Below are 27152 nucleotides of genomic sequence, written 5' to 3'. Positions count from 1 at the left end.
TATAATTGCTGAGGGTTGACATTTTTTTTTTTTTTTTTTTTTTCTCTTTCCTATTCATAAATTAAAGTGGTATTTTTCCCTCATTTAGATTAGAAATTTGTGCAGGTTGAGTCGGGGTATACTTACTTACATGCACAGTTCTTTGATCAAGGAACAATAATAATTATTGTATGGGGAATGTGAAGGTCTTCTAGAAATGCATTTAAAGATAAAATATAATTCCATGGAATCCAAACTATTGATATTCATAATCATTTCTACACCACTGATATGCTGTTGTAGGGGTTGTATGTGGCATGGCAATCCATATTTGTATCAAAATGTGATCTTGCTGTAAAGAAAATCAACTAATCCTTTGATGTATGGCGGACATGGCTGTGCCTGCAAAAACATGTGTTTCATATGTGGTTGTTTAATGTCAGGATATAAGTGTGTAGATCAGGGTTGCTCACACTTTTTCAGCATGTGAGCTACTTTTTAAACAGACCAAGTCAAAAGATCTACTACCCACTTCTTGTGGGCGGGGCCGGGGTGGGCCTTTGGGCGGACTGGGGGTGGGCCTGTGTGTGGGGTGGGCATGTGTGTGGGGCCGGGCATGTGGGCAGGGCGGGCAGAGCGTGAGTGCAGGAGACAGCGGCATTCTGTGGCCGCCCAGGGATCCCCGGTGTCTGCTTGTTCACAGCGCAGGTTGAGAGTTATCTCTGGAGTCGACTCTTAGCCTGCACTGTGAACAAGCAGACATTGGGGATGCCTGCCTGCATCCCGCGATCGACCCATACGTCCTTTGCGATCGACCGGTAGATCGCGATCGACGTATTGGGCACCCCTGGTGTAGATATAGGGGGTGCAGCAATAGCAGTTGCTACCAAATCCTGTACCCAGAGGGGTCCTCATAGTCCCCTTGCCTCGTAGAATATACTACTATTCTAAATGGGACATGGTAGCTAAGGGGCCCAGTTACAGATTTTGCACTGGGGATCAGGAGTTATATTAGGATCTGTCAATGTTTATGATGGGGTGGTACTTTGTGGTGACCACAAGTGAAAAAAAAAAAAAGTGCTCTGGCAGTTTCTTGAGCCAAAACTTAGAAATAGATAAAGTAGATGCAGTAGACATGAAAAATGCTAATTCTTCCTCCATATGCATATATGGAAAAATAATTCACTACCAACCAATTCTTTAGATGGTTTTTATGTTAATAACATGAGGAGCAGTATAAGCACACAATGAGGTCCCCATATTATCTGCACCTCCCACTCCTCTCAGGTATCATCTTTGTAGTTGGGCCTGTACGTCATTAAAGATGACCAACATCACCGAGGACAGCAGCGGAGGGGTGGACAAAAAAATGGAAACACTTGACTTTTTGGCATCATAATGTTTGAACATGTTCAAATCAATCAAAACTTGACATACTTTAATTATATTTTTTTAATTCTGTTATTTGATTTTTTTTTTTTGAAACTACCTTTTTTTTTTACTGAAATTTAAGGAAATTGGTTATAACCTTCTAGAAATGGTAGACCTCTCAGACTTTCAAAGAGGCCAAATTTTTGGTGCTCGAATGGCAGGCGCTAGTGTAACAGAAAGTGCCCGAATGTTTGGCATTTCAAGAGGTAATGTCTCAAAAGTAATGACTGCTTTTGAAAGAGAAGGGAAAACGTCCTCAGCCAAGTACAGGTCTGATCGAAAGTGGAAGTTGTCTGAGAGAGACCGTCGGACTCTAATGCGAATTGTTAGAGCGTATCGCAAGACCACAGCTCCTGAAATCACTGCAGAGCTCAATAGACACGTACAGAACCCAGTTTCCACAAAACCTGTTCGAAGGGAGCTTCACAAATCTGGATTCCACGGAAGAGCTGCAATTAGAAAACCTATGCTCTCAAAGAGAAATGTTTCAAAGTGTTTAGAGTGGTGTAGAAACCACCAGAAATGGTCCCTCGAGCAGTGGCAAAATGTGATTTTTCTCTGACGACTCATTGTTTACCCTTTTTCCGACCTCTGGCCATATTTACGTTTGTAGACAGCCAAAAGAATCATTTCATCCAGACTGACTTCTCCCATCCGTCAAACATGTCGGGGGTTCAGTAATGATCTGGGGTGCTATTTCTTGGAAATCCGCTAGGCCAATGATTTCCCTTCATGGAAGAATTAACAGCCATCACTATTTAGGACTTTTAGCCGAACAAATTCATCCTATGGTTCAAGAACTGTTTCCAGAGGGGGATGCCATCTTTCAAGATGATAATGCACCAATCCATAGAGCAAGAATTGTTAAAGAATGGCAAAAGGAACATTCTAATGAAGTTCTGCATCTCATCTGGCCACCACAATCACCAGACCTCAACATTATTGAGCATTTATGGTCGATTTTAGAGATTCAAGTAAGAAGTCGATTTCTACCACCACCGTCTCTAAAAGAATGGGAGGGTGCTTTAATTGAAGAATGGGCTAAAATTCCTTTGGAGACAAATTATTTTGATAATTTTTCAAGGTGTTTTCATTTTTTGTCCATCCTCTGTATATATACAGTCACGGCCAAAAAAAATGCACCACCAGTGGATTTTGTCAAATGTACAGTATGTGATGCGTATAAATTGAGTCCCTGCTGATGATATGTCTACCTACTACAAAATCGACTGAAAAATGTCATGTGACATGTACAAAATTACCAAATATTCGGATAGAAAGGATTGAAATGGAAAAAGACAAGAAATCATTTTCGCTACAATCATTACATTTTGTGAAATGGTGCGGGTTTTTGGCTGCCACTGTATTATATAACTTATACAATACTTCAATCTCCTGTCCCAATCTGGCCACCAGTCACTATAATGAAACCCTCAAAAATGCATTGGATGAGGTTGCTCCCCCCTCCACTCGTAAAGTCCCACATAGGAAGCAGCAGCCCTGCACACGCCACAGACACGATTTCTTCAGCGGTGCTCTAGGTGTGCCGAACGTCTCTGGAGAAAATCACGCTCACCTGCAGATTTCCTCCACTTCAAGTTTATGCTTAAAACATATAGCTCTGCCCTTTACCTCGCCAAACAAGACTATTTCACCGCCCTCATCTCTTCTCTCTCCAGCAACCCTAAAAGGCTTTTTGAAACCTTTCACTCCTTACTCACACCCAAGGTGCAGACGCCATTCACAGTCCTTAGTGCTGATGACCTGGCCATGTATTTCCATGATAAAATTGATAAGATCCGTCAGGAAATTACTGCCCAAGCCCCAGGTGGCATTGACTCCCACACCTACGATAGTACTGATCCCCTCACCAGCCGCACTTTAGACTGTCCATTCTCATCTTTTGAACCTGTCACAGAAGAGGAAGTCTCCCAGCTACTTTCTTCATCTCGCCCCACAACCTGCAGTAGTGACCCCTTCCCCTCACACCTTCTCCAATCTCTGTCCCCTGCTGTCACTACTTACCTTACTAAAATATTTAACCTCTCTCTCTCTTCTGGAATCTTCCCATCCTCCTTCAAGCATGCTGTTATAATCCCGCTACTGAAAAAACCCTCCCTGGACCCATCCTGTGCTGCTAACTATCGACCCGTCTCTAACCTCCCCTTCATCTCTAAACTTTTGGAACGCCTGGTTTATTCTCGGTTAATCCGTTATCTCTCTGCTAACTCTCTGCTTGACCCCTTACAATCTGGTTTCCGCGCTCTGCACTCTACTGAAACAGCTCTCACAAAAGTCTCTAATGATCTACTAAAGGCTAAATCCAATGGTGACTTCTCTCTTCTTATTCTTCTGGACCTCTCTGCAGCTTTTGACACTGTTGACCATCAACTTCTCCTCACTATGCTCCGCTCAGTCGGCCTCAATGACACTGCGCTCTCCTGGTTCTCCTCTTATCTCTCAGACCGCACTTTCAGTGTATCATTTGCGGGCTCTGTTTCCTCCCCTCTTTCCCTTGCTGTTGGGGTTCCTCAGGGCTCGGTCCTCGGCCCCCTGCTCTTTTCTCTCTACACAGCCCCCATTGGACAAACAATCGCCAGATTTGGCTTCAGGTACCATCTTTATGCTGATGACACCCAATTATACACATCTTCCCGTGACATCACCCCTGCACTCATACAGAACACCAGTGACTGTCTCTCTGCTGTCTCTAATATCATGTCCTCGCTATATCTGAAACTAAATCTCTCTAAGACTGAACTACTACTGTTTCCACCATCTAACAGATCTGTCCCTGATATATCCATTGCAGTCTCAGGCCTTACTATAACTCCTAGGCAGCATGCCCGCTGCCTTGGGGTCATATTTGACGCAGACCTTTCCTTCACCCCTCATATTGAATCACTCGCACGTTCATGTCACCTCCACCTCAAAAACATCTCCAGAATACGCCCTTTCCTTACCAGAGACACACTAAAGACACTTATTGTCTCTCTGATTCATTCTCGCCTTGACTACTGTAATTCCTTACTAATCGGTCTTCCCCTCACTAAACTCTCTCCTCTACAATCTATTCTGAATGCAACGGCCAGGCTCATCTATCAGGCTAGACGCTACAGCGATGCCTCCGGTCTGTGCCAGTCACTACATTGGCTGCCTATTCATTATAGAATAAAATATAAAGTTATTACTCTCATCCACAAGGCTCTCCATAATGCCGCACCTCCCTACATTTCTTCCCTCATCTCTGTCTACCGCCCAACCCGTGCTCTCCGCTCACTCAATGATCTAACACTTACATCCTCTATTATCAGAACCTCCCACGCTCGTATACAAGACTTCTCCCGAGCTGCACCACTTCTCTGGAATGCTCTACCCCGGACAATCAGATTAACTCCCAACTTCTACAGTTTCAAACGCAAACTGAAGACGCATCTTTTCAGACAAGCCTATCACAATTCCTAATGCACAAAATTGTCTGAACACTGTATAAGCAATGCCGCCCCTGCTACCTCTTGTGTCACCCCCTCTACCTCATAGATTGTAAGCTCTTTTGAGCAGGGCCCTCAGTCCCATTGTGTGAAATGACGTTCTTTGTTATGTATGTCTGTATCTGAACCCTATAAATTGTACAGCGCTGCGGAATATGTTGGCGCTATATAAATAAAATGTATTATTATTATTATTATTATAATACTTTCTTCTGTTCTGTTCAGTTTTACCTTTCCGATCTGATCATAACTTTTTGACCTGAACATGATTTACGGTTTCCAAATGTGAAAATAAAATAATGAAAAAAAAAAGCAAAGGAAAAACTAGCAATGTTATTATTTTACCATCAGCTAGCCTAACAAAATGTTCTCTCCAAAACCATATGGTAAGGGCATGCATGACTGGAGCAGAATTACACAGAGCCTAGTAGTTGGCTGCTATCTCACACTGCACACTAGCACAAGATTAAGCAGCCAAGGATTACAAATGTGTTGTGTATTTATGTGTGAGATTGTTTATTTCTTTTTGTGTATGAAACAATAGGCCGCAGTAATACAAAATCAATTTCAATTTTGTCATGCGTGATATTGCAATTGAGTGAAGCAACTGAAAACATCCATAAAAATTGTTCCAAAGTTGTCTTTCATTGTGATTCTTTAGTAGTCCAGAGCCAAAAATCCAAGGACTTGAAGCATTAAAGGGGTTGTGAAGGACTTGGAAAACATGATTGCTTTCCTCTTCTCAGGAAGTGACCTCATGTCTATGGGTCACATGGCAATGCCACAGCTCCATTTCATTAAAATGAATGGAACATGGCCATGAGACCAATAGACATAATGTCTCTTCCTGAGAAGAAGAAAACAGCCATGTTTTCGAGGTTCTGCACAACCCCTTTAATTTGTAAAAGTGACTGGATGATTGTGATTTGATCTTTGCCAAAGTTATTCGTGGCTGGGTTTCCAAGGATCGGTGACATGTTAGCACTCTGCATTTGCTTGCATACTGTCTTTCTTAGCAGATTTAGCTTACTTACCACTGTATTCTGTTTATGCTTCTATCTCTTTAAATATTAGTGTTTGCAGCTGCTAAACTTCCACCTGCCTATCCCTATCAATGGTGTCCATCAAGTCTCTGTATGTAACCACAATTGTAGCGGACTGCTTGCAATTGTTCTGGTCCCCAGACAGACCAGAACAACAGACAGGCCAATGCAAGTGTAATCTTAGTGTTATCAGGGATCCTGTGATTGCCTGAAAACATTGCAGAGAGAAAAATTGAGCACGTTGGCTCAGTGGTTAGCCTTGCAACACTGAAGTCCTAGGTTCGAATATGATCAATGACAACATCTGCAAGGAGTTTGTATCTTCTCACCGTATTCATGTGGGTTTCCTCCAGGTGCACCAGTTCTCTCCCACACTCCAAAGACCTACTGATAAAGAATTTAGATTGTGAGCCCTATATTGATAAATTATGTAAAGCGCTGCAGAATAGGATGGCGCTATATAAGTAAGCAAAATAAATAATAAATTACCTTATTTACTATCCAAACACAGTCTCCCTGTATCCTCTCTGTGAATGATGCAACAGTGACTTGTATGACCAGTCCTCCATTCAGCTCTATGTGGCATCTGGGACTGCAATCTTCGGCACCCCATAGAAGTGATGTGGACTGAAGCAATATTCACAGGAAGGATTCAGGGGAACTTTTGGACCCCTGTTTTTCAAATTGATACACACATGGAAAAAATTGTTGGTACCCCTCGTTTAATGAAAATAAAACCCACAATGGTCACAGAAATAACTTGAATCTGACAAAAATAACAATAACCAAACTACACGTTGACAAGCCACAATGCCTCTAGGAGAAAGTCCTATGGAAGAATGAGACAGAAATTTAACTTTTTGGCAAGGCACATCAGCTCTATGTTTACAGACTCAAAAATTAAGCATATCTTGAAAAGAACACTGTCCCTACTGTGAAACATGGAGGAGGCTCTGTTATGTTCTGGGGCTACTTTGCTGCATCTGGCACAGGTTGTCTTGAATCTGTGCAGGGTACAATGAAATCTCAAAACTATCAAGGGATTGTAGAGAGAAATGCGCTGCCCAGTGTCAGAAAGCTTAGTCTCAGTCACAGATCATGGGTCTTGCAACAGGATAATGATCCAAAACACACAGCTAAAAACACCCAAGAATGGCTAAGAGGAAAACATTGGACTATTGTGAAGTGGCTTTTGATGACCCCTGACCTAATACCTGTTGAGCATCTTTGGAAGGAGCTAAAATATGCCGTCTGGAAAAGGCACCCTTCAAATCAGAGACAACTGGGGCAGTTTGCTCATGAGGAGTGAGCTAAAATACCTATTGGGAGTTGCAGAAGTCTCATTGGCAGTTAGGGGGCGTTCACACTACCATTGATGTCCAACAGCAGTGTCCGTAGCTACTGTCCATTCAAGATTTTAGCAACAGATACTAGCTGTGCCCATTACAATTTCCATTCATTTCAATGGGATTTTATCTATTGTCCTTAAAGGGGTTGGCCACCCTTAAGCTGAAAAAACCACAGTGCCCCAGGCAACTCAGAAAGATGGTTATAGGACAAATGTGCGGTAAAAATGAAATTTATCTTACCTGTTCCCCATTAAAATGAGATTTTGCAGTGTGAGCTCAGCCGGCCTGTGTGGGCGGGACATCAATAAACTGAAAGTAAAACTCCTGACCTACATTCCAGGCTGAGGCGCATCACAGCGCTGCCCACACATAGGATGTGATCACACAGCTTCTTTCACCTCAGCACCTCCAGCTAGCAGAATGCGCTCACAATAGCTGTCACTGTCACAACACTGGGCTGAATCCTAGGGGTCCTGCACAACTAATAGCCGCTGAGGGCCGCTATGATTCATCCAATATGAATGGAGCCCCAAAACACCTTCTTTAGCGCTAAATTCAAATGGACTAATCAATAAAATGCCACTGGACACCATCGATTACAATAGGGTTGTGACTAAATCCTATACTCAGTAAGGACCTGGTCCTTATCACGTATAGTATTAGCCGCCTCAGTGTCATCTATTTCACATTACTGGTCAGGACCTTTTCCCCCTAGTGGTCAGGATCTGAACTGAAGTAGTATTTAGCCAGCTCACAGTAAAATGGCTAAATCTCCTACTCCAGAAGGACCAGGTCCTCACCAGTGACTGTATATATATATATATATATATATATATATACACACACACACAGCCAGGTCCTCACCAGTCCAAATTCCAGAGAAAAGTTCAAATTCTTATGACCCCCCCCTTGCAAAATTCCCACAGGGGAGGGGATAACTTATTGCAGATAGCCCCTGTAAGTCTACCCCTGCACTGCTAGCAGTTATTTCACCAATAGCTATATATTTCCTGTGCACCCCCAGACAAGCATTCTACATCTCTCTAGTGCACCCCCATAGTGTTAATAAGCACTCCACAGCTCAGAACGCTCCAAACAAGTTTCACACAGCTCCCCATGTGTCTTTTATGGCCGAAGCCCAACGTTTGCCTCTCATGGAAACCTAAGGCTTAGTTCACACGTAAATTACGTGTGGCTTATTTTGGCACCGGAAAAAAACGCTTCCTAATTAGGACCTTGGCCTGTTTTTGTGGAGCTTTTTTTTGTAAAAACTGCTTCCAACAAGGCCAGGCGGTTTTCCCATCCCTTAAAAGAGAACGGGCCGCAAAAACTGTGTTGCATTCTTACCGCGCGGTTTTTTGTAGAAAAAAAAACGTGACGCATTTGTATGCAAAAAAACGCGCGGTAAAAAAAAAGCCTGAAGAAAGATCATGTAGCTTCTTTTTTCGTCTAGGGTAAAAAAACGCTAGTGAAAAAAAAAAGCCTCTACATAGACTATCATTGTATGGAGGCGGATTATGACATGGATTCCGCTGTCAAAATCCGCCTCCATGTCCCCGTGTGAACTAGCCCTAACACAGATATGAAAGATTCCTCCATTCTTCATGAGCCTCTTGTGCATCGCCAAGCCCCCCCCCCCTTCCTGAATGTATCTTCAGTGCAAGGAGCACAACCACCCCCCAGCTCTCCATGTGCCTCTCTACTATGCACCCCACATCTCTCCTCCATAATACACCATGCACCCCACATCTCTCTCCCCACAGTACACACTACACCCCACATTATACAATCTCTCCACCTCCACCATGCACCGGACAACTCTTACCCCATAGTACACCATGCACTCAAGATCTTTACCCCCCCACAGTACACTACACAATGCACCCCAAATCTGCCCCCCACAGTACACCCCATATCTCTCCCCATTAGACAATGCACCCCACATCTCTCCACCTCCACACTACAACATGCAGCTTACAACTCTTACCCCATAGTACACCATGCACCTGAGATCTGCCCCTCCCCCCCACAGAGCACACCATGCACCTACATCTCTCAGCCCCACTACACAATGCAGCCCAGATCTCTCCCCCAGATTTGTCCTCCCCTCCACACCATGCACCCTACATCTCACCCACACTACACAATAAACCCCACATCTTTCACATCCCCACAGTACACCAGGCACCTCACATCTCTGCATGTTCCTCCACTACAATGGTAAAGGCTAAATACTAGACACCGTAGGGACCTTCTGATGTCACAAGGTCACATGACCGGATAGGCGTGTCTTTAATTGTAAGCAGGACCTTCCACTGTATCCTGTGTAGTGGAGCAACATGGAGAGCTGCTGTGAGGTGCAGGGTGTAGTGAGGGGGAAGATATAGTAGGTGGCCTGCTGGGAGTAGTGTGGGGGAGAGATGGTGGGGTGCAGGGGGGGGAGTGATGGTGGGGTGCAGGAGGGGGGAGAGATGGTGGGGTGCAGGGGGGGGGAGAGATGGTGGGGTGCAGGGTGTAGTGAGGGGGAAGATACAGAAGGTGGACTGCAGGGTGTAGTGTGGGGAAGAGATGGTGGGGTGCAGGGTGGGGGAGAGATGGTGGGGTGCAGGGGGGGGAGTGATGGTGGGGTGCAGGAGGGGGGAGAGATGGTGGGGTGCAGGGGGGGGGAGAGATGGTGGGGTGCAGGGTGTAGTGAGGGGGAAGATACAGAAGGTGGACTGCAGGGTGTAGTGTGGGGAAGAGATGGTGGGGTGCAGGGTGGGGGAGAGATGGTGGGGTGCAGGGGGGGGGAGAGATGGTGGGGTGCAGGGGGGGGAGAGATGGTGGGGTGTAGTGTGGGGGGAGAGATGGTGGGGTGCAGGGTGTAGTGTGGGGGGAGAGATGGTGGGGTGCAGGGTGTAGTGTGGGGGGAGAGATGGTGGGGTGCAGGGTGTAGTGTGGGGGGAGAGATGGTGGGGTGCAGGGTGTAGTGTGGGGGGGGAGATGGTGGGGTGCAGGGTGTAGTGTGGGGGGGAGAGATGGTGGGGTGCAGGGTGTAGTGTGGGGGGGAGATGGTGGGGTGCAGGGTGTAGTGTGGGGGGGAGAGATGGTGGGGTGCAGGGTGTAGTGTGGGGGGGAGAGATGGTGGGGTGCAGGGTGTAGTGTGGGGGGAGAGATGGTGGGGTGCAGGGTGTAGTGTGGGGGGAGAGATGGTGGGGTGCAGGGTGTAGTGTGGGGGGGGGAGAGATGGTGGGGTGCAGGGTGTAGTGAGGGGGAAGATACAGAAGGTGGACTGCAGGGTGTAGTGTGGGGGAGAGATGGTGGGGTGCAGGGTGGGGGAGAGATGGTGGGGTGCAGGGTGGGGGAGAGATGGTGGGGTGCAGGGTGGGGGAGAGATGGTGGGGTGCAGGGGGGGGAGAGATGGTGGGGTGCAGGGTGTAGTGTGGGGGGAGAGATGGTGGGGTGCAGGGTGTAGTGTGGGGGGGAGAGATGGTGGGGTGCAGGGGGGGAGAGATGGTGGGGTGCAGGGTGTGGTGGGGAGAGATGGTGGGGTGCAGGGGGGGAGAGATGGTGGGGTGCAGGGGGGGAGAGATGGTGGGGTGCAAGGGGGGGAGAGATGGTGGGGTGCAGGGGGGGAGAGATGGTGGGGTGCAGGGTGTAGTGTGGGGGGGGAGATGGTGGGGTGCCGGGTGTAGTGTGGGGGGGAGAGATGGTGGGGTGTAGTGTGGAGGGGAGAGATGGTGGGGTGCAGGGTGTAGTGTGGGGGAGAGAGATGGTGGGGTGCAGGGTGTAGTGTGGAGGGGAGAGATGGTGGGGTGCAGGGTGTAGTGTGGGGGGAGAGATGGTGGGGTGCAGGGTGTAGTGTGGGGGGGAGAGATGGTGGGGTGCAGGGTGTAGTGTGGGGGGGAGAGATGGTGGGGTGCAGGGTGTAGTGTGGGGGGGAGAGATGGTGGGGTGCAGGGTGTAGTGTGGGGGGGAGAGATGGTGGGGTGCAGGGTGTAGTGTGGGGGGGAGAGATGGTGGGGTGCAGGGTGTAGTGTGGGGGGGGGAGAGATGGTGGGGTGCAGGGTGAATTGGAGGGGGATTTAGAGCTGTGTTACAGTAGGGGATGACAAGCTATGGTTGATGCTTGGTGGATTTAGGGTAAGTTCACACAGGTTTTTTTTGGTCAGGATTTTGAGGCCGTATCCACCTCAAAATCCTGACCAAAATGACAGCTACCATTGAAACGAATAGGAGCCGTTTGTTCCCGCTCCCGGAGAATAGATCGGACCGGCTCATTCTTCAGGCCGAGTCACCTCGCAACATCCGCCTGAAAACACTCCCTCCTCCCGACTAGGCCCATTCATTTGGACCTAATCCGGAGCAGAGTGCGCTGCACCGACATCCAGTCGCGGCTACCCGTATTTTGTACCGAAACCTGAGGCAGCCTCTGCCTCAGGTTCCGGTCCAAAATACTCCATGTGAACCCGGCCTAAGGTTTGCATAAGAGGCACAAAGAAACTCCTCCATTGGCGGTGCTGAGGTAATTGACAATGTGCTTTAGGTTAAAGCCCCACATAGGGGGCCACAGCCAAAAAGTCCTGCAGGAAAAACCTCTATGGAAACATACTGCGATCTTCCCACAGCGCCTTTCACATAAAACGCGCAGTTTTCCTCTGCGGACTTTCCACTTTCGATATACTTCTAGGGAGTCTGCCAGCGTTTCCATAGATATAGTTTCCATGTGCTGCAACGTCCATAAACTCCCCAGGTATTTTCTGATATTTGTGGATGGGATTCGCTAGACTCCACTTTGCAGGGACTGTAAACGCTGCGGTTTTTGCTGTGGTGTTTCTGCTACGTTGGGCTTCAGCCTTAATAGACACATGGGGAGCTGGGGGAAACTTGTTTGGGGGGCTCTGAGCTGTGGAGTGCTTAACACTATGGGGGTGCACTAGAGAGATGTAGAATGCTTGTGAGGGGGTGCACAGGAAATATAGGGCTATTGGTGAAATGCTAGCATTGGGGGGGGTAGGCTTATAGGAGCTATCTGGTCACCACAAGGTAACCCCTCCCCATGGGCATCATGCACAGGGGTGGTAAGAGTTTGGGTGTTTTGCACACCAGTCTTAATGGAATGGCTGCTCTTTAAGGTTCATGGGGGATAGTAACAGTGTGGGGGCAAACTGGAGGGACATGGAGGACAGTGCGGTGCTTGTTAGTAATGTGGGGTACACTGGAGGGACATGGGGGATAGTGAGGTGCTTGTTAGTAATGTGGGGTACACTGGAGGGACATGGGGGATAGTGCGGTGCTTGTTAGTAATGTGGGGTACACTGGAGGGACATGGAGGACAGTGCGGTGCTTGTTAGTAATGTGGGGTACACTGGAGGGACATGGAGGACAGTGCGGTGCTTGTTAGTAATGTGGGGTACACTGGAGGGACATGGAGGACAGTGCGATGCTTGTTAGTAATGTGGGGTACACTGGAGGGACATGGGGGATAGTGTGGTGCTTGTTAGTAATGTGGGGTACACTGGAGGGACATGGGGGGGATAGTAGGATGATCGTTAGTGATGTGGGGTACGCTGGAGGGACATGGGGGATAGTGTGGTGCTTGTTAGTCATGTGGGGGTACACTGGAGGGACTTGGGGGGATAGTAGGATGATCGTTAGTGATGTGGGGTACGCTGGAGGGACATGGGGATAGTGGGGTGATTGTTAGTAATGTGGGGGTACACTGGAGGGACATGGGGGATAGTGAGGTACTTGTTAGTAATGTGGGGTACGCTGGAGGGACATGGGGGATAGTGTGGTGCTTGTTAGTAATGTGGGGGTACACTGGAGGGACATGGAGGACAGTGCGATGCTTGTTAGTAATGTGGGGTACACTGGAGGGACATGGGGGATAGTGTGGTGCTTGTTAGTAATGTGGGGTACACTGGAGGGACATGGGGGGGATAGTAGGATGATCGTTAGTGATGTGGGGTACGCTGGAGGGACATGGGGGATAGTGTGGTGCTTGTTAGTCATGTGGGGGTACACTGGAGGGACTTGGGGGGGATAGTAGGATGATCGTTAGTGATGTGGGGTACGCTGGAGGGACATGGGGATAGTGGGGTGATTGTTAGTAATGTGGGGGTACACTGGAGGGACATGGGGGATAGTGAGGTACTTGTTAGTAATGTGGGGTACGCTGGAGGGACATGGGGGATAGTGTGGTGCTTGTTAGTAATGTGGGGGTACACTGGAGGGACTTGGGGGGATAGTAGGATGATCGTTAGTGATGTGGGGTACGCTGGAGGGACATGGGGATAGTGGGGTGATTGTTAGTAATGTGGGGGTACACTGGAGGGACATGGGGGATAGTGAGGTACTTGTTAGTAATGTGGGGTACACTGGAGGGACATGGGGGATAGTGTGGTGCTTGTTAGTAATGTGGGGTACACTGGAGGGGCATGGGGGATAATGCGGTACTTGTTAGTAATGTGGGGTACACTGGAGGGACATGGGGGATAGTGGGGTGCTTGTTAGTAATGTGGGGTACACTGGAGGGACATGGGGGATAGTAAGGTGCTTGTTAGTAATGTGGGGTACACTGGAGGGGCATGGGGGATAGTGGGGTGCTTGTTAGTAATGTGGGGTACACTGGAGGGACATGGGGGATAGTAAGGTGCTTGTTAGTAATGTGGGGTACACTGGAGGGGCATGGGGGATAGTGGGATATACCTGGATGTAGTTATAGCTGCACTCATTAGTATCGGGTCTCCATTATACAATACTGTGAAGACCCAGTGGCTATGATGGCCGCCATCTTTAAAGGTCCAGCATGTACTATTATGGATGTCGGGAAGGGGTACAATTATTTAAAGGGATCCTATCATTCAAACGCATTTTTTTAATGACTAACACGGAATAGCCTTAAAGGGATCATTTAAACACTTTTTTTTCTAGCTGACACGTCAGAATAGCCTTAAGAAAGGCTATTCATCTCCTACCTTTATCCGTCGTCTCCGGCCCGCCATTCGGCAGAAATACAGGTTTTTACAGGTATGCAAATGAATTCTTTCGCAGCAGCGCTCAGACAGCACTGGGGGCGTCCCCAATGTTGCCAGAGAACTCTCTCTAGCAACGCCTCCATCTTCAGCAGCAACCGCCTCTTCTGCGTCTTCTCTTGGGTCACACTCCGGCGCCTGCAAAGTTGATTCTGCCATTGGGACGCAGGCAAGAGCAGAGTGCACAGACCGGCTGGCAGCTATTATTTTGGAGGCCACTACACACGCATATGCAGTAGGTTCCTGTTCTCCATACAACTACAGGAGCGTACTGTGCATGCGCGCGTAGTGGCCTCCAAAATAATGGCCGCCAGCCAGCCTGTACGCTCGGCTCTTGCCTGCGTCCCAAAGGCAGAGCAGACTGCGCAGGCGCCGGAGTGTGACCCCAGCCGGAAGAAGACGTAGAAGAGGTCGTTGCTGTTGAAGATGGAGGTGTCGCTGGAGAGAGTTCTCTGGCAGCATTGGGGACGCCCCCAGTGCTGCGAAAGAACTCATTTGCACACCAGTAAAAACCTGGTATTTCTACCAAACTGCGGGCCGGAGACGACGGATAAAGGTAGGAGACGAATAGCCTTTCTTAAAGCTATTCCGACGTGTCAACTAGAAAAAAAAGTGTTTAAATGATAGGATCCTTTTAAGAAAGGCTATTCGTCTCCTATGTTTCGTTGTCTTCAACCGCCGTTTGCCTGAAATCCTGGTTTTTGAGTTCTCTTGCAGTACTGGGGGGCGGGCCCCAGCGCTCAGATAGCACTGGGGGTGGCCATAATGCTGTGAGAGAACTCTCTGCAGTGCTGCCTCCATCTTCATCAGCAACGGCCTCTTCATCTTCTTCTTTCGGTGTGCGGTGGGTCAAAATTCAACGCGTGCACAAGTCTGCTCTGCCAGTGGGCCTTGGGCAGAGCCAACTTCACATGCCGGTGGCCCTTTTTTTGTGGCTGCTTACCCGAGCAGGCACAGTAAGAACTCCATAGAACTACAAGAGTGTACTGCGCCTGCTCGCGTAAGCGGCCACAAAAAAAGGCCGCTGGCAAAGCCGACTTGCGCATGCGTTGAATTTTGACCCACCACGCACCGGAAGAAGATGAAGAGGCCGTTGCTGACGAAGATGGAGGCAACACTGGAGAGCTCTCTCGCAGTATTGGGGATGCCCCCAGTGCTGTTTGAGCGCTGGGGCCCGCCCCCAGTGCTGTGAGAGAACTAATTTGCATACAGACAAAAAAACGGGATTTCAGGTGAACGGCGGCGCGAAGAAGACAAGGAAACGTAGAAGAAGAATAGCTTTTCTTAAGGCTATTCCGACGTGTTGGTCATAAAAAAATGCATTTGAATGATAGGATCCCTTTAAAAAGTGACCTCTGAGTTTGTTCATGTTTTGCTGTTATTTTGTTGTTTTTACTTTATGTATTGTTTTGCCCCCAAAATAAAATTTAATAAAAATAAGCGTAAATAGTGTTTTCTGAGTGTCATAACTTTAATAGTAAGCCATAACTTAGTAGCCAATTAGCCATAACGTGTGAGCTTTTGCGCAAAATCACAGCCACAACATCACGCGGCACTTTACTCCGTGTGAACTCACGGGTTACTAATATGAGAGGTGCCTGGAGGCAGTAATTAAGTAACTCCACTATGGAGATCCTTAAGGCTGAGGCCCCACGTTGTGGAAACGCAGCTTTTTTTTGTTGCAGTTTTTTGAGCCAAAGCCAAGAATGGCTACAAGAGGAATGGGAAATATATAGGAAGTTCTTATACTTCTACCTTTTGCACAATCCACTCCTGGCTTTGGCTCAAAATACTGCAGCAAATAAAGCTGCGTTTCCGCAACGTGGGGCCTTAGCCTAAAGAAGTATTCTAGGAATATGCTGTAGAGCTCCACTTCTACTCAGGTAGAATCTGTATGTCACACGGCCATGTTGCAGTTCATTCTAATTGAAATGAATGTGGATGAGCTGCAATGCTCAGCACGGCCTCTATACAGTGTATGGCGCTGTGCTTAGTAAGTAGAGAAGAGACCGCAGCAATCAATATCATAGTCCCAATAATCCCTTTAATTAATACCTTCATGTAACTCTAGGCTGAGGCCACACAAAATAGGACTGATCTAAGGGCGGCTCCACACTTGCGCCCGGTCTCTGCTTTGTGAGTTTCCGTCTTGTGCCCGAGAAACCCTGATGGAAACCCGGAATTCAGTGTCCGCTGGTGAGCATCTTCTGATCTCCACGATGAAAACATTTTTTATTTTTTAAACAGACAAAATGTCCTGCATGTCCGACTTTGTGTTCAGTTAAAAAAAAAAAACGTTTAGCCACGCAGACCAGAAGACGCACACGGGCGGACACTTTGCAAACCCATTCAAATGAAAAGTGACTGCCAGTTTTCGTCTCCTGTCCAGTTTCTCAGGCAGAGGACGGAAACCTGCAAAACGGAGAGCGGGCACAGGTGTGAACCCGTCCTAACATACATTCAGCACAGTTTACTATACAATTGTATAGTGAATACTGAATATTACCGGAAAACAGCGGCTTCACTCACAAACTGCTGCCGATATTACAAGCCATGCGGCTTCTGGGTAATACAGCAGTTATCTACTACATATAAGCAGTATACAGTGCTCATATTATAAGCCTATATTCACACCACACTGAATAATGGCCATGTCATCAGATGGCAGTCTTACATTCAATGAGGGGATTCACATATCCGGGTCGCGGACCGTCAAACAATACAACATGTTCTCTTTCCTCACAGATCTCTTCATACACTGACTATATACCATCTTATACCATCTGACACCTCCTAAGTACAGTATATGATACATGGATACAGTGTGAGACATAAGAAAAGGTTCTTACGGAGTATAGTAAATAGCCAGTTAAGTGTGAGACAGTGAAATACTATCACTGGAAAGGACTGCATCGGTATGAAACCTTGTAAGTATATGATACATAGAAAAGGTCCTTACGGAGTATAGTAAATAGCCAGTTCAGTGTGAGACGGCTAAATACTATCACTGGAAAGGACCTCACCAGTATGAAACCTTGTAAGTATATTATACATAGAAAAGGTCCTTACGGAGTATAGTAAATAGCCAGTTCAGTGTGAGACGGCTAAATACTATCACTGGAAAGGACCTCACCAGTATGAAACCTTGTAAGTATCTGATACATGGAAAAGGTCCTTACAGAGTATAGTAAATAGCCAGTTCACTGTGAGACGGCTAAATACTATCACTGGAAAGGACCTCACTGGTATGAAACCTTGTAAGTATATGAAAGATGGAAAAGGTCCTTACGGAGTATAGTAAATAGCCAGTTCAGTGTGAGACGGCTAAATACTATCACTAGAAAGGACCCCACCAGTATGAAACCTTGTAAGTACATGAAAGGTGGAAAAGGTCCTTACGGAGTATAGTAAATAGCCAGTTCACTGTGAGACGGCTAAATACTATCACTGGAAAGGACCTCACCAGTACGAAACCTTGTAAGTACATGAAAGGTGGAAAAGGTCCTTACGGAGTATAGTAAATAGCCAGTTCAGTGTGAGACGGCTAAATACTATCACTGGAAAGGACCTCACTGGTATGAAACCTTGTAAGTATATGAAAGGTGGAAAAGGTCCTTACGGAGTATAGTAAATAGCCAGTTCAGTGTGAGACGGCTAAATACTATCACTGGAAAGGACCTCACTGGTATGAAACCTTGTAAGTACATGAAAGATGGAAAAGGTCCTTACGGAGTATAGTAAATAGCCAGTTCAGTGTGAGACGGCTAAATACTATCACTGGAAAGGACCTCACCGGTATGAAACCTTGTAAGTACATGAAACATAGAAAAGGTCCTTACGGAGTATAGTAAATAGCCAGTTCAGTGTGAGACGGCTAAATACTATCACTGGAAAGGACCCCACCAGTATGAAACCTTGTAAGTATAGGATACATGGAAAAGGTCCTTGCGGAGTATAGTAAATAGCCAGTTCAGTGTGAGACGGCTAAATACTATCACTAGAAAGGACCTCACCGGTATGAAACCTTGTAAGTATATGAAAGATGGAAAAGGTCCTTACGGATTATAGTAAATAGCCAGTTCAGTGTGAGACGGCTAAATACTATCACTGGAAAGGACCTCACCAGTATGAAACCTTGTAAGTACATGAAAGATGGAAAAGGTCCTTACGGAGTATAGTAAATAGCCAGTTCAGTGTGAGACGGCTAAATACTATCACAGGGAAGGACCTCACCGGTATGAAACCTTGTAAGTACATGAAACATAGAAAAGGTCCTTATGGAGTATAGTAAATAGCCAGTTCAGTGTGAGACGGCTAAATACTATCACTGGAAAGGACCTCACCGGTATGAAACCTTGTAAGTATAGGATACATAGAAAAGGTCCTTACGGAGTATAGTAAATAGTCAGTTCAGTGTGAGACGGCTAAATACTATCACTGGAAAGGACCTCACCGGTATGAAACCTTGTAAGTACATGAAACATAGAAAAGGTCCTTATGGAGTATAGTAAATAGCCAGTTCAGTGTGAGACGGCTAAATACTATCACTGGAAAGGACCTCACCGGTATGAAACCTTGTAAGTATAGGATACATAGAAAAGGTCCTTACGGAGTATAGTAAATAGTCAGTTCAGTGTGAGACGGCTAAATACTATCACTGGAAAGGACCTCACCGGTATGAAACCTTGTAAGTACATGAAAGATGGAAAAGGTCCTTATGGAGTATAGTAAATAGCCAGTTCAGTGTGAGATGGCTAAATACTATATCAGTTAAGGACCCGACCACTAGGGGGCAAAAAGGTCCTTACCAGTAATGGGAAATAGACAACTCACTCTGAGCCGGCTAAATACTAGACACTGTAAGGACCAGGTCCCTCTGGAGTACGGTATTTAGCCAATTCACTGTGAGCTGGCTAAATACTATATCAGTTAAGGACCTGACCACTAGGGGGCAAAAAGGTCCTTACCAGTAATGGGAAATAGACAGCTCACACTGAGCTGGCTAAATACTAGACGCCGTAAGGACCAGGTCCTTACGGCGTCTAGTATTTAGTCACAACCCCACTACAATGGGATACAACTTTTATACAGTACATGTTCAAGGACCTTCTTGCAATCACAGACACGCCTACCCAGTAACAAGACTAGAGAGTCATGTGACTGTGACGTCATAAGGTCCTTGCTGAGTAGTGAAAGACCAGGCAGAAGAGCAGAGCAGGCACAGACACCTGACATGGTCAAGCTGGGTCACATGTCCCTCCATGTCACGAGCTCAGTGGTCAGAGGAGGAGTGTCAGAGAGCAGGCGGAGCCAGGTAAGCGGGGGGCGTGGCTTCAAAAATAAAGAGACAGAAGCATAATTGAAAATGAATGTCTATGAGAAAGTTTATTATTTATCTTTGGGCTACACATTACAGACTGTTAGTTATAAAGTGGCCAACCTCTTTAAGCTTCCCATACAATTAGTCCAGCGCATAAGATTAATGAAACATCTTTTGGAGAGATTGGCTGGTCTTCTAATGTGTATGGCATTACACCCACAAGGAATCAACTGTTTTCTCTGCGCTGCTGATTCTTCTCTCTGGCACGATGCTGCCATTTCTGCTGGAGGGTTACTGTGTGGGAAGTGATTGATATTTTCACAGTTGCTTCCACCATTTTCGACCAATCTGTGAGCTCAAGTGCCATCCGATTGCAGAGCATCACATTTCATATGAACCGGCACTAGCTGTACCAATCTAGCCACTTGCTATTATCTAGCCACCTGGGGTACATCAGTGTCCATATAGGGATGTGAGTAGGGAGTGATCAAAAAGCACATAGTAGATCAAGCGATATATTCATGTTAACCAATGCAATCCTACCCAACCAAGACACCGTCAAGGTATCCCAATGGCATGGGTTGTCATAAAACTGAGGAGAGAAATGACAGAATAGCCTTATAAATGGTGGTCACTGATAGGGTCATATGGATGCCCAAATAGAGTAATCTCGACTGATTCCACTAAAAGTCAACGTTCAGTTTCAAGAGTTTGCCCACCTGTGTAGGTTGAGTAAGAGCTTTAGATTATACAGTATTGAGCTCTAAGACAGATATTGGAGAGCTTTGATATCAGATAGAACAAGTTGGAAAACAAAGTTAAAGGGAACCTCAACAATAAATTGAGCACATTTATGTTTGTTCCTTCCCACTATAAAACCTTTAACATTATGGCTGCTACTAGTGGCTCCATTACCAACATTAGTAAAGCAGAGAACAGTAGGCATCCATGCCTGGTCCCTCTAGCTATGGGAATAGTAAAATGTGGTGCAAAGCCCCATCTTCTTAGAATGTACCTCCATAGCATTGCATAGGGGCCTTCCCAGTTTAATGTCACCCTCCATCTGCCCCCCAGTTTAATGTCCCCCCTTCATCTGCCTTCAGTTTAATTGCTCCCTACATCTGCCCCCAGTTCCATCCTTTTGCTCACACATACTCTCTTCTCTCGTCTTTATCTTCCATCAGTCTCCATTCCCGGCAGCTTGCTCTTTCTGTGTAACACCTACCACACTGTCCTGTACAATCAAGAATAGCTCCGCCCACTAAAGGGTACATCCTAGTGAGCTAAAGGACCTTTGATGACGTCATCAAAGGTCCTTTAGCTGACTTGCCATTCATCATCTACCTTTACCTGCACTATATGTGGGCCGGTCAGAGGCAGTTAGAGGGCTGGATGTGGCCCGTGGGCCGTTCAATGCCCAGGTCTGTTCTAAATTATACAAGATAGTGACCCTAACCAATTAGTATCTCCCTAACCAGGACATTGGAATGGGAAACTTCTTTGTGAACTGATTTATCTGAGGAGGTGCTAGTAACTGTTATAAATAACAGAGATACAAGGAGCAGCAAGTAAAATAAAGCCAAACATAAGCTGAGCAAGGGAACAGTGAGTATTTTGCACTCCTGTGGATGTATTTGCAGATAATTTTTGGAACCTGGATAACCCCTTTAATGCACGGTTTTCAACAAAACCTAAAGCATACTCTGAGAATAATAGCCAAGCCACAATAAGTGACTCCTGTGGTGTAGACCAGGGCCCCACCTCTAATGAGGCAAGGTGAGGCGACAGTATTTTGGAGGGGGCTGCAGCTGGGCCAACTAAATTTTTTATTTTTTTCTAAACTAGCGCAGGAGAGGGCTGCTCTGAAAACAAACCGAGCAGCCGGGCAGCCCTCTCCTGGGCTGGTTTAGACCTCTGTGGTTCTACTGACCGGTCTCTGCCCTCACAGACGGATCCACCGTATTCTCCTCCTTCTGAGGCTCCGGTACCAGATAGATGCAAACATCGCCATGAGTATCACAGCACCAGAACTGGCCACATGCTGCAGTGTGATCCGGACACTGGCTTATGTATATGTATAGATGTGTATATGTGTTTACATTATGTGTTTTATATACTGTGTGAGTCCTGTATGTGTGTAGATAGGTGTGTGTCTATGTTGTATATGAATGTATGTGTGTGAATAAATGGGTATATGTGTAGGTATATACAGCATATCAATGTCTATCTATCTATCTATCTATCTATCTATCTATCTCCTATCTATTTTTCTATCTATCTATCCAGGGGTGAACCTGCTTCTTTAGCCGCCCGAGCGAAGTACAGAAAGCTGCCCCCCCCCCCGCCGGGAGGAGGGGCGGAGCGGGGGCGTGGTTAAGCGGAGGGGGCGGGGCTTCTCCAAAGGGGCGGGGTTTAGCCCCGTTCGCCGGCAGAGAGCAGGCCCGGAGGCTGCCTGCGCTCTGCCTGAGCGTGCGGGGAGGCTGCTGGAGCAGTGCTGCTCCAGTGGCCTCCCCAAACCACCGCTCCGTGCTAAGCCAGTCCAGGACAGCTTGTCCTGGACTGGCTTAGGTTAGCAAAAATGCCGCCCTCCCTGAGGCCCTGGCATAGTGCCGCCTGAAGCGCTCGCTTCAGGTCGCCTCATGGGAGGTGCGGCACTGTATCTATCTATTTATCAATCATCTATCTATCTATCCATCTATCTCTCTCTCTCATATCTATCTATCTATCTATCTCATATCTATCCATCTATCTATCTATCTATCTATCTATCTATCTATCTATCTCATATCTATCTATCTATCCATCCATCCATCCATCCATCCATCTATCTATCTATCCAGTGGCGGATCCAGGCTTTGCGGGGCCCTGGGCAATTGACTTTGGTGGGGCCCTATTTACTGGGGGGTCTGGGGTTCCCCCCCCCCCAGGATTTTTTGTAAAAATTAGCCCTAAAAATGCGGTGCATTCACACTGAGTAAACGCAAAATTCACACTGAGTTTTGCAAAATTACACGTGTAAAAATACACGTGTAAAAATAAGACTCCCATTGACTTCAATGACATTTTACAAGCGTATTTTTACAGGCGTATTCTTACATGTGTAAAAAATATCATTGAAGTCGATGGAATAGCAAAATTTACAAGTGTAATTTTACTCTACAAAATAAGCTAGCGTTTACTCAGTGTGAACTTGAGGCATTTTTTAAATAGTTAGCTGTGTGTGACCAACTTATAAAACTGACCTTTTTGTGTACTATTATAGTAGTTTCTAATGTGCATGCATGTGCATGGCGAGCGCGCACGCAAGGCCAGCGGCATAGAAGCAACGTCATCTTTCTGCTGGCTTTGCATATGAAACCCCGCCCACCAATTGACGCAAGAAAACCAGGGAAAAAGAAGAGTTTACAGGGCCGGCTCCAGGTTTTTATGGGCCCTTGGGCGACAGAGCCTCAGCGGGCCCCCTTGTGGAGCAAATCATGTAGCGTCAGTAAAACAGCAGGTATCACAGAGACCCAAATATTTTACGCTATACACAGATACGCTATATTCAGCCAGGCTGAGTTCTAAGTGTGGGGGAAAAAACCCAGTCCTCAAACTCAGGGAAGGGGCAGACAGACAACCAAAACAGGCTGAATATAGCATATCTGCAGTGCTCCTTCCCGACAGAATAGGAGCACTGCAGATACGCTATATTCAGTAGACTGGGCACTTTCAGACACAGGGATACCTATTGTGTATGTGTTTCACGATAATTTTCTACTTTGAGGGCTGGTTCACACCAGTGCCCGATCTCTGTTATGCAGGTTTCCGTTTCCTGCCCGAGAAACTCGGCAGGAGACGGAAACCGGCAGGCAGCTTTCAAAGCCATTCATGGGTTTGAAAAGTGTCTGCCGATGTGCCTCTTCTACTCTCCGCAGCAAAACCATTTTCTTTTTTAACCAGACACAAAGTCGGACATGCAAAACTTTGTGTCCGGTAAAAAAACCAAAAAAAAAACCCCGGTTTCTCCACGGAGAGTAGAAGACGCTCATTGGCGCTCACCGGCAGACACTGAATGATGGTTTCTGTCTTCTGCAGACAGACCCCCCCCCCAGGTTACTTGAACATGCAATCATTTGATTAGAAGTCCCATTTTGTCCCACTTTGATTAGAAGTGTATTGCCATCTATGGGAGATTCTATACATTACTATTGCGGCTGGTCATAGCCGAAATAGTAATATAGCAGTGACAGGCCTGGGAGCCTTCATTAGGCTCTCGGCTGTCATCGGAACAGGTCGGGTGGGGGGGAAGAGGACATCTCCTGAGGGCATCTCCGGTGTTAACTCTTACAGTGGAGATGCTAGGCCGAAGCTCGTGCCTGCGGCACTTACATTACACTTGCATACCCGGCATCCGGACCCGGCATACAGACACCGGGGCCTGCAGAACGGCAGCCAGGCATCAGCATAGAACGCTGCACCTGCGTTCTGTGCTGGGGCGGACAAGTGCTGGGGGGCCGCCAGAGGCTCTGTGGGCCCCGGCACTTGCCCAACTATGCCATGTGCTGATGCCGGCCCTGGGTCCGGGCCGCACCGTGGGGGCCCTGCTGGGCGCGGGGCCCCAGGCATTTGCCCGGCCCTGGATCAGCCCCTGTATCTATCTATCTATCTATCTATCTATCTATCTATCTATCTATCTCATATCTATCTATCTATCTATCTATCTATGAAGTGGAAACAATGGCAGCACTCCAACATTTAGAAAAAGGGTGGGTTTATTCCAAGCAGCGACGTTTCGTTTTTCATCTGAACCTTTTTCAAGCAAAGAAGTGAGGAAAATCACCAGTTTAAATAACAACCACATCATATTAATTACAATTAATTACTCAGCATGTGGAAACAATGTATCACAACATCAAAACACACTTAGGTGGAGTGAAAGATGCAGTGTAACAAAGTGCTATAAATGTACGATGATCTAGTAACAATTTTTAGATCAATATAAGTACACATATATATAAAAAAAAAAATCACACCATATAAAAATATTTATAAATATGAGGAGGAACATCCACTTACTTTCACTAGTATCATGGACGTTTATTCATACATCGCAGTGTCCACAAGTGACTACTGCGCAAAATCAGAAAAAAACGTGCCTTCCCAGGCTGAATATATCAATCATAGAATATCCCTGCATGCACAGAGTAAACTAAAGTCATGTGCGGCATACCAAATGCTAGCATCCACCCAGACTACCCAGTGCGCATGTGTAAACCTGCATGTTGATAAACAAGCAGCAGACACAGCGCACCTACATAGTCAGGTGTTACTATATCCACTAAATAAATGAAATAAATAAATAAATAAATGAGTAAATCAAAAACATATATAGTTTAATCTAAACCATAAATTATAAATATAAATGATAATAACATTGCCCAAAATCAAAGAAATATTTTTTTAAAAAACATTTTTTTTAGCTATAGTCCAATTAGAGACACAGCCCAAAAGTGACTTAAGGACCAGGCCTCTTTTTTCAAAACTGACATGTGTCACTTTAAATGTCAATAACTTTGAGACGCTTTAACTTATACAAGTGATTCTGAGATTGTTTTTTCGTAACACATTGTACTTCATGTCAGTAGTAAATTTTCGACAATATGTTTTGTCTTTAATTATGAAAAAATAGGAAATTTGGTGAAAATTTTGAAAAAAATGCAGTTTTCAAACTTTGAAATTGCAAGCCTTTCAAATAGAAAGTCATACTACCCAAATTTTTCATAAATATAATTAACCATGTCTCATATTTATGTGGCAATCAAATTTTAAGCACCCTTTCATTTTTTTCAGAAATTATAAGGCTTACAAGTCAAGCAGTAATTTTCCAAATTTTCAAGAAAATTTCCAAAACACATTTTTCAAGGGACTAGTTCAGTTCTGAAGGGAAATTGAAAGGCCTCTCTAATAAAACCCCCCAAAAGTCACCCCATTCTAAAAACTGCACTCCTGAAAGAATCCAAAACAGCAGTTAGAAAGTTTCTTAACCCTTTCAGCATTTCACAGCAATTACAACAAAATGGAGGTCAAATTTACATTTTTCAATTTCTGTCACTAATATATTCATTTAGCCCTAGAATTTACACATTTACTAAGGGTTAAAGGAGAAACTGCACCCCACATTTTGTTACACAATTTCTCCCGAACACGACAATACCCCATATGTGCTGGTACCCTAATGTACGGGCACACAATCGCTCTCAGAACGGATGGAGCGCTAATTGGATTTTGTAGGCCAGATTTTGCTAGAATACTTTTCAGGCACCATGTCCCATTTGCAGAGCCCCCAAGGTGCCAAAACAGGGGAAACCCCCAAAATGTCACCCCATTTTGGAAACTAGACCCCTCAAGGAATTTATCAAGGGGTATAGTGAGCCCTTTGACCCTACAGGTGTTTCACAGATTTTTTTACCGTTGAGATGTGAAAATGAAAAATTACTCTTTTTATAATAAAATGTCACTGTAGCCCCAAATTTTTCATCTTCACAAGGGGTTAAAGGAAAAATTGCTCCCCAAATTTTGTTACACAGTTTCTCCCGAACACGACAATACCACATATGTTCTGTTACCCTAATGTACGGGCACACGGTCGCTCTCAGAGCGGATGGAGCGCTAATTGGATTTTGTAGGCCAGATGTTGCTACAATACTTTTCAGGCGCCATGTCCTGTTTGCAGAGCCCCCAAGGTGCCAAAACAGTGGAAACCCCCAAAATGTCACCCCATTTTGGAAACTATACCCCTCAAAGAATTTACCAAGGGGTATAGTGAGCACTTGGACCCTACAGGAGTGTAACAGAATTGGCCCAACAAAAGGAAAAGTGACATTTTTTGCTATAAAATGTTGCTTTAACCTCAAATTTTGCATTTCCACAAGGGGTTAAAAGAGAAAATGCACCCCAAAAATTGTCAAGCATTTTCTCCCAACTACAGAAATGCCTCATATGTGGATGTAAAGTGATGTATGGGCACACTGTAGGGTCCAGAGCTGAAGGATCTCTATTGGGATTTTGGAGGGCAAATTTAGCTGAAATCTGTTTCAGGCACCATGTTGCATTTGGAGAGCCCCTGAAGTGCTAGAACAGTGGAAACCCCCCCAAAATGACCCCATTTTGAAAACTAGACCCCTCAAGGAATTTATAAAGGGGTTTAGTGAGCACTTGGACCCTACAGGTGTTTCACAGATTTTTTTTACCATTGAGATGTGAAAATGAAAAATTACTTTTTTTCCAATAAATCGTCCATTTAGCGCCATATTTTTAATTTTTACAAGTAGTTAGAGAATTAAAAGCCCCCCCAGTTTGTTACACAATTTCTCCTGAACATGGCAATACCCCATATGTGGCCATAATCTGCTGTATGGGTAAATGGTGGGGCTCAGAATGGAAAGATGGCTATTTGGCTTTTGAGGGCAGTTTTCAGGTGCCATGTCGCATTTGCTGAGCCCCTAAAGTACCAATACAATGGAAACCCCTCAAAAGTTACC

Source organism: Leptodactylus fuscus, chromosome 4, assembly GCF_031893055.1.
Source record: "Leptodactylus fuscus isolate aLepFus1 chromosome 4, aLepFus1.hap2, whole genome shotgun sequence".
Taxonomy (NCBI): Eukaryota; Metazoa; Chordata; class Amphibia; order Anura; family Leptodactylidae; genus Leptodactylus; species Leptodactylus fuscus.
Note: the sequence above shows the minus strand (reverse complement) of the source record.